Consider the following 12011-nt stretch of genomic DNA (forward strand, 5'->3'; position numbering starts at 1 on the left):
ATTTTTTTCCCCCCTTTCTTCTGTCTCTATCCTGCTAGTAAGCCCATCCAGTAGAGTTTTTATTTCAGGTTTTGTATTTTTCAGGCCTCAAGTTTCTGTTATCCTTATATCATGTTTCTTTTTTTCCCCCGTTTGATGGATAGTGCTGTCATTTCATTTTTTAAAAATTTAAATTCAAGTTAGTGAACATGCAGTGTAGTTTTGGCTTCAGGAGTAGAACCCAGGGATTCATCTCTTACGTATGGACACCCAGTGCTCACCCCAACAAGTGCCTTCCTTAATGCCCATCACCTCCCACCCAACACCTCTCCAGAAACCCTTAGTTTGTGCTCTGTAGTATTCCATTGTACACACACACACACACACACACACATATGTCCACATCGATGGCCATTTGGGCTCCTTCCATACCTTGGCTATTGTCGATAGTGCTGCTATAAACATGGGGGTGCATGTGCCCCTTTGAAATAGCACACCCGTATCCCTTGGATAAATACCTAGTAGTGTAATTGCTGAGCCATAGGGTAGTTCTATTTTTAACTTTTTGAGGAACCTCCACACTGTTTTCCAGAGTGGCTGCACCAGCTTGCATTCCCACCAACAATGCAAAAGAGATCCTCTTTCTCTGCATCCTCGCCAACATCTGGTGTTTCCTGAGATGTTAATTTTAGCCATTCGGACAGATGTGGGGTATATATCATCTGTTTCTTCATCAAAGTTCTCTGTTTCTGCTAAGACTTTCTAGTTTTTCATTTGTTGCAGAAAAGTTTGTAATTGCTCATTAGAGCATTTTTTATGACGGTTGCTTTAAAATATTTGTCAGATAATTCTAACCTCTGTGTCATCTCGAGTTGAGGTGTTCCTGGTTCTTGGGAGGACAGTGATTTTTAAAATGGTATCCTTGATATTTGTGGTATGTTTTGAAACTGGATTTTATTAAAATCTTCTGTTTGGGCAGACTTCTCTGATATCATGCGAGGAGTCAAGGGAAGATTTGCTGGCAAGTGAGGGTGGAAATCCAAGTTGCCAGAGCAGAGCCTGACGTGGGGCTCGAACCCAAGAGCAGTGAGATCGTGACCTGAGCTGAAGTTGGATGCTTAACCACCTGAGCCACCCGGCCACCCCAACTGTGTTTTGTTTTAACATAAAGTTTTTCCTACCATGTACTTTGCTCTCAATGTATTCTTCAGTCAGTGATGTTTTGGGAGAGTTTTTGGATGTCACTGAATAAAGATCCACGCCTTTCTTTTTGGCCACTGTTCCAAATATACAGATTACAAAATACATTATATTTTGCCTTTCTCCTTTTTTAATGCACATGTAGATGGCCTCTCCTTTCCCATTGCTACAATAATGCTGCCGTGAGTGTCTCAAAAATCCCTGAAGGAGAACTTTTATAAATTTCTTTAGCAGAGCTATTGGGTGGTTTACACACTGGGTTGCCAGAGCATATCTATTTTACATTGTAATAAATTTTACAAGTCTTCTATTCAATGAGACTGTATCAAATTACCCAGGTGCTATAGGAGAGGATCAACTTTCCACATGCAATCAAACCTACCCCTGTCATATCTTTTTTTTTTTAATTTTTCATTTTTAACATGAAAAATTTGCTGATTGGTGGCTTACATGACCTCTCTGCTCATTTAGAAGGAAATTAACAGAAGAAAGTCACAGGAACTTAAAATCATGTCCATTATACACTTGTGGATAGGGGAAAAGTCAAAGACATCAAGAATATAAGCCAGTCTCTCTGAAGGATACACAGTTTCTTTCATTGATAGAAGGACATGGCCAGTCTGGGCGATCTGTAAAGGACACTTCAATTTTACAATTCTGTTTCTACTTAACCATTAGGAGGCTTAGGGTTTACAGATGTTCTGGAATCTTTAAAAAATTTTTATTTAAATTTTAATTGGCCAACATACAGTGCAGTGGTTTCAGGAGTAGAGTTCAGTGATTCATCACTTACATATAACACTCAGTACTCATCACAACAAGTGCCCTCCTTAGTACCTGTCAACCATTTAGCTTACTCCTCACTCACCCCCATCCATCAGCCCTCAGTTTGTGCTTTATCATTAAGAATCTTTTGTGGTTTGTTTCCCTCTCTTCTCCCCCTCCATATATTCATCTATTTTGTTTCTTTTAAAAAGTTTTTAAAAAATGTTTATTTGAGAGACAGACAGAGCGTGAGCAGGGGAGGGGCAGAGAGACAGGGAGGCACAGAATCTGAAGCAGGGTCCGGGCTCTGGGCTGTCAGCACAGAGCCCGACGTGGGGCTCGAACTCACAAGCTGTGAGATCATGACCTGAGTCAAAGTTGGCTGCCCAACCGACTGAGCCACACAGGCGCCCCTGTTTTATTTCTTAAATTCCACATATAAATGAAATCATATGGTGTTTATCTTTCTCTATTTGACTTATCTTGCTTAGCATAACACATTCTAGCTCCATCCATGTCATTGCAAATGACAAGATTTCAGTTTTTCTGATGGCCGAGTAATATTCCATTGTGTGTGTGTGTGTGTGTGTGTGTGTGTGTGTGTGTGTGTATGCCACATCTTTATTTGTTCATTGGTAGGAATCCTGAAAATATACATTATCAAATGTTTTCATCCCCCTGCTTTGTTGGGTAAACAGTTTATCTTAATGTCATATGAATTTGTATCTTCATTAACAGTGTTTTTACAGTTTTAACATCTTTGTATTTTCATGGTGCTTTCTGTGAATTATATACTCCTATCTTTTGCACACTCTATTTTAGTTATTGTATTTTTCTTATTGACTTTAAGGCATTAAGAATATATTGTGTGTATGTTTGTATGTACTCCATCTAGATATCTTTTGTAAAATAATGCAAACGTTTTTATTATGTAAAATGAGTTCAGACTCTGAATATGGTGACTTATCAACATAACCTTTTTCCCCCCTGAAAACCTTGTCACCTGCTTTATTTCTGGAGAAGGGTAAAGGAAGAAGAGAAAATATTCACTTGAATTTGAGGGGCAGTTAAATTGGAAGCAAAACTACCAACAATTTTAGACTTTTAAGGTTTTTCTTGTCAATAAAGGGAATACTGAAGCTTCCTAGTTTGAAAACTCAAGATATAAATATTTTCTCAAAGCAAGATCATCCATTTTCACAGGGATACAAGAATAAAGAACAACAAACCCAATAGCATTGGATGGGGTTTTAACACAGAAAATAAGGCCAAGTTTCTCCTTTCAAATGCAGATTGTTTAGAACAAACTGAGGGTTGATGGAACAAGGTGTGTGGGAGATGAGCTAGATGGGTGATAGGTATTAAGGAGGTCACTTGTGATGAGCCCTGGGTGTTGTAAGTGATGAATCACTGAATTCTACTCCTGAACAACATTGCACTAACATTCACTAAAATTTAAATAAATTTAAAAAAGAAAAAAAGCAAATGCGTGTATATATATATATATATATATATATTTTTTTTTTTTTTTTTTTTTTTTTTTTTTTTTTTTCTTTTAAGTAGGCTTTAAGTCCAGCACAGAGCCCAGTGCAGGGTTTGATATGCCCACAGTCATGAGATCAAGACCTGAACTGAAATCAAGAGTTGGACACTTAAGCGACTGAGCTGCCCACGTGCCCCTCAAATGCAGATTTTATTTTATTTTATTTTTATTTTTTTTAATTTATTTTTTATTTATTTATTTTTTTTATTTTTTAATATATGAAATTTACTGTCAAATTGGTTTCCATACAACACCCAGTGCTCATCCCAAAAGGTGCCCTCCTCAATACCCATCACCCACCCTGCCCTCCCTCCCACCCCCCATTCAACCCTCAGTTTGTTCTCAGTTTTTAACAGTCTCTTATGCTTTGGCTCTCTCCCACTCTAACCTCTTTTTTTTTTTTTTTTTCCTTCCCCTCCCCCATGGGTTTCTGTTATGTTTCTCAGGATCCACATAAGAGTGAAAACGTATGGTATCTGTCTTTCTCTGTAGGGCTTATTTCACTTAGCATCACACTCTCCAGTTCCATCCATGTTGCTACAAAAGGCCATATTTCATTTTTTCTCATTGCCACGTAGTATTCCATTGTGTATATAAACCACAATTTCTTTATCCATTCATCAGTTGGTGGACATTTAGGCTCTTTCCATAATTTGGCTATTGTTGAGAGTGCCGCTATAAACATTGGGGTACAGGTGCCCCTATGCATCAGTACTCCTGTATCCCTTGGATAAATTCCTAGCAGTGCTATTGCTGGGTCATAGGGTAGGTCTATTTTTAATTTTCTGAGGAACCTCCACACTGCTTTCCAGAGCGGCTGCACCAATTTGCATTCCCACCAACAGTGCAAGAGGGTTCCCGTTTCTCCACATCCTCTCCAGCATCTATAGTCTCCTGATTTCTTCATTTTGGCCACTCTGACTGGCGTGAGGTGGTATCTGAGTGTGGTTTTGATTTGTATTTCCCTGATAAGGAGCGACGTTGAGCATCTTTTCATGTGCCTGTTGGCCATCCGGATGTCTTCTTTAGAGAAGTGTCTATTCATGTTTTCTGCCCATTTCTTCACTGGGTTATTTGTTTTTCGGGTGTGGAGTTTGATGAGCTCTTTATAGATTTTGGATACTAGCCCTTTGTCTGATGTGTCATTTGCAAATATCTTTTCCCATTCCGTTGGTTGCCTTTTAGTTTTGTTGGTTGTTTCCTTTGCTGTGCAGAAGCTTTTTATCTTCATAAGGTCCCAGTAATTCACTTTTGCTTTTAATTCCCTTGCCTTTGGGGATGTGCCGAGTAAGAGATTGCTACGGCTGAGGTCAGAGAGGTCTTTTCCTGCTTTCTCCTCTAAGGTTTTGATGGTTTCCTGTCTCACATTCAGGTCCTTTATCCATTTTGAGTTTATTTTTGTGAATGGTGTGAGAAAGTGGTCTAGTTTCAACCTTCTGCATGTTGCTGTCCATTTCTCCCAGCACCATTTGTTAAAGAGACTGTCTTTTTTCCATTGGATGTTCTTTCCTGCTTTGTCAAAGATGAGTTGGCCATACGTTTGTGGGTCTAGTTCTGGGGTTTCTATTCTATTCCATTGGTCTATGTGTCTGTTTTTATGCCAATACCATGCTGTCTTGATGATGACAGCTTTGTAGTAGAGGCTAAAGTCTGGGATTGTGATGCCTCCTGCTTTGGTCTTCTTCTTCAAAATGACTTTGGCTATTCGGGGCCTTTTGTGGTTCCATATGAATTTTAGGATTGCTTGTTCTAGTTTCGAGAAGAATGCTGGTGCAATTTTGATTGGGATTGCATTGAATGTGTAGATAGCTTTGGGTAGTATTGACATTTTGACAATATTTATTCTTCCAATCCATGAGCAGGGAATGTCTTTCCATTTCTTTATATCTTCTTCAATTACCTGCATAAGCTTTCTATAGTTTTCAGCATACAGATCTTTTACATCTTTGGTTAGATTTATTCCTAGGTATTTTATGCTTCTTGGGGCAATTGTGAATGGGATCAGTTTCTTCATTTGTCTTTCTGTTGCTTCATTGTTAGTGTATAAGAATGCAACTGATTTCTGCACATTGATTTTGTATCCTGCAACTTTGCTGAATTCATGTATCAGTTCTAGCAGACTTTTGGTGGAGTCTATCGGATTTTCCATGTATAATATCATGTCATCTGCAAAAAGCGAAAGCTTGACTTCATCTTTGCCAATTTTGATGCCTTTGATTTCCTTTTGTTGTCTGATTGCTGATGCTAGAACTTCCAGCACTATATTAAACAACAGCGGTGACAGTGGGCTTCCCTGTCGTGTTCCTGATCTCAGGGAAAAAGCTCTCAGTTTTTCCCCGTTGAGGATGATGTTAGCTGTGGGCTTTTCATAAATGGCCTTTATGATCTTTAAGTATGTTCCTTCTATCCCGACTTTCTCCAGGGTTTTTATTAAGAAAGGGTGCTGGATTTTGTCAAAGGCCTTTTCTGCATCGATTGACAGGATCATATGGTTTTTCTCTTTTTTTTTGTTAATGTGATGTATCACGTTGATCGATTTGCGAATGTTGAACCAGCCCTGCATCCCAGGAATGAATCCCACTTGATCATGGTGAATAATTCTTTTTATATGCTGTTGAATTCGATTTGCTAGTATCTTATTGAGAATTTTTGCATCCATATTCATCAGGGATATTGGCCTGTAGTTCTCTTTTTTTACTGGGTCTCTGTCTGGTTTAGGAATCAAAGTAATACTGGCTTCATAGAATGAGTCTGGAAGTTTTCCTTCCCTTTCTATTTCTTGGAATAGCTTGAGAAGGATAGGTATTATCTCTGCTTTAAACGTCTGGTAGAACTCCCCTGGGAAGCCATCTGGTCCTGGACTCTTATTTGTTGGGAGATTTTTGATAACCGATTCAATTTCTTCACTGGTTATGGGTCTGTTCAAGCTTTCTATTTCCTCCTGATTGAGTTTTGGAAGAGTGTGGGTGTTTAGGAACTTGTCCATTTCTTCCAGGTTGTCCAATTTGCTGGCATATAATTTTTCATAGTATTCCCTGATAATTGTTTGTATCTCTGAGGGATTGGTTGTAATCATTCCATTTTCATTCATGATTTTATCTATTTGGGTCATCTCCCTTTTCTTTTTGAGAAGCCTGGCTAGAGGTTTGTCAATTTTGTTTATTTTTTCAAAAAACCAACTCTTGGTTTCGTTGATCTGCTCTACAGTTTTTTTAGATTCTATATTGTTTATTTCTGCTCTGATCTTTATTATTTCTCTTCTTCTGCTGGGTTTAGGCTGCCTTTGTTGTTCTGCTTCTATTTCCTTTAGGTGTGCTGTTAGATTTTGTATTTGGGATTTTTCTTGTTTCTTGAGATAGGCCTGGATTGCAATGTATTTTCCTCTCAGGACTGCCTTCGCTGCATCCCAAAGCGTTTGGATTGTTGTATTTTCATTTTCGTTTGTTTCCATATATATTTTAATTTCTTCTCTAATTGCCTGGTTGACCCACTCATTCGTTAGTAGGGTGTTCTTTAACCTCCATGCTTTTGGAGGTTTTCCAGACTTTTTCCTGTGGTTGATTTCAAGCTTCATAGCATTGTGGTCTGAAAGTGTGCATGGTATAATTTCAATTCTTGTAAACTTATGAAGGGCTGTTTTGTGACCCAGTATATGATCTATCTTGGAGAATGTTCCATGTGCACTCGAGAAGAAAGTATATTCTGTTGCTTTGGGATGCAGAGTTCTAAATATATCTGTCAAGTCCATCTGATCCAATGTATCATTCAGGGCCCTTGTTTCTTTATTGACTGTGTGTCTAGATGATCTATCCATTTCTGTAAGTGGGGTGTTAAAGTCCCCTGCAATGACCACATTCTTATCAATAAGGTTGCTTATGTTTATGAGTAATTGTTTTATATATCTGGGGGCTTGGGTATTTGGCGCATAGACATTTATAATAGTTAGCTCTTCCTGGTGGATAGACCCTGTGATTATTATATAATGCCCTTCTTCATCTCTTGTTACAGCCTTTAATTTAAAGTCTAGTTTGTCTGATATAAGTATGGCTACTCCAGCTTTCTTTTGGCTTCCAGGAGCATGATAAATAGTTCTTCATCCCCTCACTCTCAATCTAAAGGTGTCCTCAGATCTAAAATGAGTCTCTTGTAGACAGCAAATAGATGGGTCTTGTTTTTTTATCCATTCTGATACCCTATGTCTTTTAGTTGGCGCATTTAATCCATTTACATTCAGTGTTATTATAGAAAGATATGGGTTTAGAGTCATTGTGATGTCTGTATGTTTTATGCTTGTAGTGATGTCTCTGGTACTTTGTCTCACAGGATCCCCCTTAGGATCTCTTGTAGGGCTGGTTTCGTGGTGACAAATTCCTTCAGTTTTTGTTTGTTTGGGAAGACCTTTATCTCTCCTTCTATTCTAAATGACAGACTTGCTGGATAAAGGATTCTCGGCTGCATATTTTTTCTGTTTAGCACACTGTAGATATCGTGCCAAGCCTTTCTGACCTGCCAAGTTTCAAAGGAGAGATCAGTCACGAGTCTTATAGGTCTCCCTTTATATGTGAGGGCACGTTTATCCCTTGCTGCTTTCAGAATTTTCTCTTTATCCTTGTATTTTGCCAGTTTCACTATGATATGTCATGCAGAAGATCGATTCAAGTTACGTCTGAAGGGAGTTCTCTGTGCCTCTTGGATTTCAATGCCTTTTTCCTTCCCCAGTTCAGGGAAGTTCTCAGCTATAATTTGTTCAAGTACCCCTTCAGCACCTTTCCCTCTCTCTTCCTCCTCTGGGATACCAATTATGCGTATATTATTTTTTTTTAGTGTATCACTTAGTTCTCTAATTTTCCCCTCATACTCCTGGATTTTTTTATCTCTCTTTCTTTCAGCTTCCTCTTTCTCCATAACTTTATCTTCTAGTTCACCTATTCTCTCCTCTGCCTCTTCAAGCCGAGCCATCGTGGTTTCCATTTTGTTTTGCATTTCGTTTAAAGCGTTTTTCAGCTCCTCGTGACTGTTCCTTAGTCCCTCGATCTTTGTGGCAAGAGATTCTCTGCTGTCCTGTATACTGTTTTCAAGCCCAGCGATTAATTTTATGACTATTATTCTAAATTCACTTTCTGTTATATTATTTAAATCCTTTTTGATCAGTTCATTAGCTGTTGTTATTTCCTGGAGATTCTTCTGAGGGGAATTCTTCCGTTTGGTCATTTTGGAGAGTCCCTGGCGTGGTGAGGACCTGCAGGGCACTTCCCCTGTGCTGTGGTGTATAACTGGAGTTAGTGGGCGGGGCCGCAGTCCGACCCGATGTCTGCCCCCAGCCCACTGCTGGGGCCACAGTCAGACCGGTGTGTGCCTTCTCTTCCCCTCTCCTAGGGGCGGGATTCACTGTGGGGTGGCGTGTCCCATCTGGGCTACTCGCACACTGCCAGGCTTGTGTTGCTGGGGATCTGGCGTATTAGCTGGGGTGGGTAGGCAAGGTGCACGGGGGCTGGAGGGGCAGGCTTAGCTCGCTTCTCCTTAGGTGATCCACTTCAGGAGGAGCCCCTCTTCCGTGGGCCTCTAGTCTGCGCTTGACTCCGGAGACTCCCTTCTGCTAATCCTCTGGCGGTTTTCTGGGTTCTTTAGGCAGGTGTAGGTGGAATCTAAGTGATCGGCAGGACGCGCTGTGAGCCCCGCGTCCTCCTACGCCGCCATCTTCCGGAACCCCCTCAAATGCAGATTTTAATTAACATATGCTTATCAATCACAGTTGTATTCCTTCTTTTTTTAAAAATTATTTTTTTTAAGTGATCTCTACATCTAAAGTGGGGCTTGGCCTCACCACCCCAAGATCAAGAGTCATGTACTTCACAGACTGAGCTAGTCAGGTGTCCCTGGAAGTAGTCTCTGTTAATTCAACCCTTCTCTCATCCTTAACAGGAACCCCAGGAACCTGAAGAGCATGTGTGTTATTAACCAGATACAATCCGGCAGCTCCTTCCAAACTGGAATCTGACTACTAATAGACTGGCATAGCTCAGGACTGCTCCCAGAAATGGGAATCTGTAGCTAAGTTGGCAGATGGGACAGATACTGAGGGTGCCACCAGGCAAACAGTTGACCACTGTGTAATGGGTCCAGGAAGATGTGCACTCTGTTTGCCGTATGGTTTCGGGCCACCATGGACGGGGGTACCCTGGAACACCAGCATCACTTGATGATTCTGTGTGTCCACATTCACACTAATAACAAACAGTGTAAATGCCAATCCTATTACAATTGCAATAAAGAAGAAATTGAGAGTGGTGTCACCATAAACTTATAATTTCGTTTTGGTCCAGGTTTTCAATTATTTACTGTACGAGTTTTGCTTTAATCTTGCCTGGGATGTTGTCCTTCATTTTCCAATATTTTAATAATCTTGGTAGATTTTGATGTGCCTGGAATTTGTTCATTCCTAAGTGGATAGCCTGTCGTCCTGACACCATTTATTGACAGAATTTGTGACTTCCCTGACTTCACATTCAGTGTTTCAAACGTTGAATTGAAATGCTATTTCTATGGAACGTCACATTGTTGTAGATGATGTATTCTTTACGTTTTTTTTCATTGACTCATTTTCTATTCCTAGAACAATACCACATGTTAAAAACTGCCATGGTTTTGTTTTTATAGATGTTATGACACAAATCCCTGTGTTTTCTTTCAAATAACTTTAAATCTGGGCTTGAATAAGGAGAGACTTTACTTAGAAGGACTATTGTTGTAGGGAGAAGATTCTCAGAAATCCATGAGTATCTCAAAATCATATGGAAAAATATTTTTATTTTATAGGGTAAAGGAAGAAGCAGGTAGAGATAAGCAGAGTCTTTGGAGGGGAAGCTGGACAAATAAGAGGAAATTATCAGTGTGTTGTGGCAAAAAGAGGGTCTTGCTGTGGTCAGCCAATTCCCAGGAGAGGCTGATGGCAAGGGTATGTTCCACTTTTTGGGTACTTGCTCAGGCTTGAGGGTAAGCAGAATTCAGGGGCCTGTAGGAAAGAGAGAAGCCTGATTAAAGTTCAGTCAAGAAAAAGCAAAGAGCAAGAAATGGCCCATTGTGAGCACCTAATTGCTTATTCTTCTTTGTAAGTGGCCTATCTTTTCTGTCACATTTTTTCTTCTAAATACACTTTATAGCCAGTTTACTAAAGTCCATGAAAATGTCTTGGGATTTTGACTGCTGTTGCATTGACTGTGTAGATGAACTTGGAGGTAGTAACTTTTTTACAGTATTAAGACTTTTCCATCACTACTAACACAACTCTCTCTCTTTGTGTAGGTTATGATTTCTTCCAGTTACACCTTACAGTTTTCTCCTTGAGAACTTCATGCATTTCTTATGGGATTGTTCTTAGGTGCTGTTGAGGTTTTATTTTATTTTTTTAATTTTAAGTTTATTTATTCATTTTGAGAGAGACAGAGAGAGCAAGGTGGGGAGGGGCAGAGACAGAAGGAGAGAGAGAGATTGAGAGAGAGAGAGAGAAAGAGAGAGAGAGAGAGAGAGAGAGAGAGAATCCCAAGCAGGCTCTGCACTGTCAGCACAGAGCCCGATGTGGGGTTTGAACTCATGAAATGCGAGACCATGACCTGAGCCAAAATCAAGAGTCAGACGCTTAACCGACTAAGCCACCCGGGAGCTCCTGTTGAGGTTTTGTTTTTAAATTTTATTTATTTATTTATTTATTTATTTATTTATTTATTTAGATGTTTGTTTATTTTGAGAGAGAGACAGACAGAGAGACAGAGAGACAGAGAGAGTGCGAGCAGGGGGAGGGGCAGAGAGAGGGAGACACAGAATCTGAAATAGGTTCCAGGCTCCGAGCTGTCAGCACAGAGCCTATCACGGGGCTTGAACCCATGAACCATGAGATCATGACCTGAGCTGAAGTTGGACGCTCAACCGACTGAGCCACTCAGGCGCCCATTATTTTTAAATTTAAACAGCTCTTTGTATTTTTATTTTATTTTTTTATTAAAATTTTTTCTTAATGTTTATTTTTGAGAGAGAGAGAGAGAGAGAGAGAGAGAGAGAGAGAGAGAGAGAGAGACAGCATGAGCAGGGGAGGGGCAGAGAGAGAGGGAGACAGAATCTGAAGCAGGCTCCAGGCGCCGAGCTCTCCACCCTGAGCGGGGTTCAAATTCACAAACTGCGAGATCATGAGCTGAGCCGAAGTCGGACCCTTAACTGACTGAGCCGCCAAGCGCCCCTCAGCTCTTTGTATTTTAAAATTTATTTTTCCTTTGGTAGAAAAACCATTGCATTTTGAATGTTGCCCTTGCTTTCAGCATGTTAGTGAACTCAGTATTTTCCAGTGAATTTTCTGAAGCTTTCTTGGCAGACAATTATACACTCTTTCTTTCCGCTCCGTTGGGTTGAACTTGGAGATAGCATAAAGAATTGTGAGCCGGTTCAGCTATTGAGTTTCAAAGTAGTTTGAAACGGGGGCACCTGGCTGGCTCGGTAGAACATGCAACTCTTGATCTCAGGGTCATGAGTTCAA

Source organism: Panthera leo, chromosome A2 (genome assembly GCF_018350215.1).
Source record: "Panthera leo isolate Ple1 chromosome A2, P.leo_Ple1_pat1.1, whole genome shotgun sequence".
In the NCBI taxonomy this organism is placed as follows: domain Eukaryota; kingdom Metazoa; phylum Chordata; class Mammalia; order Carnivora; family Felidae; genus Panthera; species Panthera leo.